The following is a 4,152-nucleotide window of genomic DNA, read 5'->3' as shown; positions in this document are numbered from 1 at the left end:
GCGGCGCTGCCCTTCCAGAAGGATCTGGAACGGGAGGGATGCGGGCAAGCGGGGAGGGAGCAGCCCCGCCCTGAGCGCCGCCCCGCGCCCGCGTCAGCGCTGCGGAGGGACCGCCCCGCACGACTTAAAGGGTCCGGGGAGCGCGGCTGCCGCTCCTGGCACTGCCCCATGGGCCGAGTTAATGGGATTATAACAATCCGGAGCAATTAGTGCGGAGCGGCGATCGGGGCCATTAGCATAGCCGTGCTTGGAGTGAGCCGCCACGGACCTGCCGCGAGGAGGGGGCAGACCCCGCGTCCTGGAGCAGATGGAACCGGAGAACCCTAAAGGGCCGAGGCACAGGATGAGCCCTGTGGTGAAAGCCCAGTTAGGCCCAGGCATCTGTGTCCGGCACTGAGGTGGGGATGGCTCCTGGTGCCTGCTGGTGCCAGGGACAGGCAGAGTTGGGACCGTCGAGTCCTTCATTCCGCCCACTGCCAACACCTATGGAAGAGTCGTCCCCGGTTGGGGTTGGGACCTGTGTATTCCCAGAAACAACCTCGTTTGTCTTCCTTTCCTGGGGAAGAAAATCGTCTTGAACCTCAAGTATCTCTACGTACCCCGCGTTTTATGGGTATCGAGTATTTGTGGATTGAAACGCCACGAAACAAACGTACAGGCTGGAAAAGTTCCCTAAGTTCTAAAAATGACGCTTTGTTTCACACAGCAATGTGACGTCTTTGTGACACAGCATGTGACACTGCACTGCAGTTTTGTTCCACTGGAGAGATTAAAAATAAGCACAAAATGACTAAACTAGTTTAACATCCCTGTCAAGAGGTTTGATTATCTCTCCCATTTGTCAGGGTTTCAAAGGTCTACTAAACAACCAGAATTTTCCTAGTGAAAACACGTCCTTTTCCTGGTAAAACCTCCAGAAGCAAGAGAAACCACTGGTACACAGAATTATTTGTAACACAGCTACTGTTGTGCTATCTGCATTTATCTCATTTTACTTGCTAGGGCTAGGATCAGAAAGGCAAACCAGGCCCAGTCCCATCGACAGTAGCCAGGGAGGCAGATCCCCCGCCTCCAGTTTCTGCTCTGCTCTTTCCACCCCTGTTAGAAAAACAGTGGTTCAAGGTATGGCAGCACCACCTGAGGCAGACTGCTGACTGAATGGAAACCTCGGGGGCAAAGAGATTAAATGCAAATGCTCCTGTGTAGTTGTGCAACCCAAGCCAGCTGGTTTGAAGCTGCACTGAGGAGCAGATGTGTGCAGGCATTCCTGACAGCAACCAGAGTGCCAATGGACTTTTTATTTGCCTTGTCAAGACTTGGAGATGAGAGCACAAACAGGGTAAGCCAAACTCTTGGAGGCATTTCATAGAAGTCTTGTCTGTGTGCTTCAATGTCACACTGATGCCCCATCTGCCAGGATGAACAAAACTCAGAGAAAAGCCAAAGACTTGCCTGAGCATATCCCCCCTCTCATCATCGACTGCCACTGTAGCAACCTTGGGACTGAGTCTTTTCCAATTCCTGGCCTGTGGATCACATCTGATTTTTCAGAAGAAGGAAAAAAAAAAAAAAAAAAAAGTCTGTACAAAGTCTGAGCTAAGGGTTTCTTGTCAAACTTAAAGGCTGAAGTGAAATCTTAGGAATGCTGCTACTTATGTAATTTCTTTGAAACCAGACATTTAAATAAAGGCCTCCTAAATGCTTCTTTTGGATCCTGAGTTATCAATACTCCACGAAGCTTGGTCTTTCCCTCTTGAAAATTATTACCTCAGAAATAAAAGCAAGAATCTTCTTATTTATGTACATGCTCAGATTTAGCCTCAATACTGAGAAAAATCCTCAGCCATTTTTAATTTGCTCAAGAATTACTGCACTAAGTGTTCCAGGTCTCTAAGTGCTTGGGTCTCTATATTTTTGGGCTGTGTTTGGCTTAAAATGCTGCCAGCCAGGTAAGAGCCTTTTCAATGTTGTTTTAGTATGAACAAAATGGAAACATTGGGAATTTCAAACAAGAGGCAAGTAAGTATTTTCTTGGATTCATTGGTCTTTCTGTAGTAAAGGACACCATTTTTTCCTAATGGATCACTCCAAAGGAGTGATCTTTTGACTAATAAATATTTATCTGGTGTCACACTCTGTTAGCTGGTACCAATGGCTAAATTTAGAAAGGCTGTGATCCTTCTTCTGATGCTTCTTTTAAGCTCTACTGGGCAAGTAGAAGGCTTAGGAATTAAATGAGGTCACTCCAGTGCTAAGGGTGCTCTGAATTCTTTCAATGCTATTAAAACTTGCACAGCTCATTTTTTGTTTCCTTCTTTGGTATGACTGAAATAGTTTTGTACCAAGTAGATTGCAGTTCACTAGTGATCAATAGAGTCCTCTAAAACATACTAAGGGCTGTATTAGGAACCAGTACTGGATTTTTGTCTTCACTAGCAAAAAACATGTACACTTTTTTTTGGGAAACATGCACTTTTTTTTTGGGAGAGACAAATCCAAATCCCTCTCATTATGTCAAATTCTAGTGGAGAGAAGATACTTTTTTTTAAACTAATATTGAAGATTTAACCTAGCCACATCTGAAATGAAATCCACTTGCAATGTCAAGGTAAGGTTCTAGGTTCTCCGTAATGGCAGAAAGACAGTCTTGTCTATTTTAGGCCATTGTCATTCAAACATATGAAATGTATGTTCACATGATCAATATAAATAAGTGTAGTAACATAGCTAAAGAGCATTTAGCATATTTTGTTTTGGATCAATGTGAATATATGCAAATGAAAGGCTATTTAATAATGGTTTTTGCTGCTTAGCTGACAGAAACCAGTTTTGCTGAAAGCAGCAACTGGAGTATGCTTGTTTTTTCAGAAAGTTATCCCATCTGGAAAATACAGTCTTAACTGGAGAAATAACAGGTGCTATATTTAATTCAAGGCCTCCACTTGGATCAGAATAAGCCACATGATAAGAAATCGTTAAAATCATGCTAATCAGCTTAATTTGTACCTTCAGAACAACATGAATGAAACAAGGATCACTCACAAAATACCTTTATACATCCACAAAATATATAAATCCTCTCATTCTCATTTTTTGTGCTAGTAAACCCATTCTCTTACTCAAAATTATTACAATTTATGTTTTTAATCATCCTGATACTCTTCTCCATCCTAGTGGTAAGCTGATGACCAGAAACAGAGGCAATTCTTTGGAAAAGCCTCAAGAGGCACAGCACTCTGAAGTAAAACCAGCATGAACTGCAGGCCTGCTGCTCATGGAGCAGATAAAGCACGAAACAGTGAAATCACATTTAGTCTGAAAGGAAGACATCAGTAGTGCTAATGGGGTAAGCTTCAAGGTTTCTGGTGTTTAGGGCAGATGACCAGAGGTATGCAGGGCATTATGTAAGAATTTAAGTATCCCTGGGATTTTTTGAAATGACCTAAGCAAGTTCTATGCCAACATTTATTCAGATTTTCTTTTGACTTCCTGGAATACCGAGAGGAGATCCTTGAAACAAAGCATAGAAACACTTTGGAACTAACAACTCTTTCCTATTATTGGATGGCAAAACTTCCTCAGGGATGCAGGGAACGAGGTCCTGGTTTCTCAAGAGCATTTTTGTGGTGCTTTTTTATTTGCTTGAAGATAATCTTCACAGCAAGAATTTGTATTATTATATGTACTTCAAATGCTACTGAACTCCTTAGTTAAATTGTTCTACCCACAAACCTGTCCTACTCCAAATATCTGGCTCTGAGTAGGAAAAGGAAAACCAATCCTAGTTTTCTACTGAAAGCCTTCACCAAGCTGTGAATTGAACATACTTCTACAAAACAAAAGTGGAAGCCTCTACAAGTTCTGTAAAACGCACATCAAATCCAGTAGATAAAAAATGTGATTTTGATCAATTCTGTTCTGTTAATCCTACTGTAGAATGACTTGGCTCTTCAGTAATAGTCTGTTGACCACAAATAACTGCAAATGGAAAAGCTGTAGCTAACACCCTCATTAGTTCACAATAAATGTGATGATAAAGATTTAAAATGTGTTCATTTCTGTTTGTAAAAGCTACCTTAATGGTGTCATAACATCCAAAACAGAAGGCCTGGTGTGCAACGATTCCCTGTACTGAACCACTCAATCCCTGTA

This window comes from Coloeus monedula, assembly GCF_965178545.1.
Source record: "Coloeus monedula genome assembly, chromosome: 5".
Taxonomy (NCBI): domain Eukaryota; kingdom Metazoa; phylum Chordata; class Aves; order Passeriformes; family Corvidae; genus Coloeus; species Coloeus monedula.
This window is presented reverse-complemented; position numbering follows the sequence as displayed.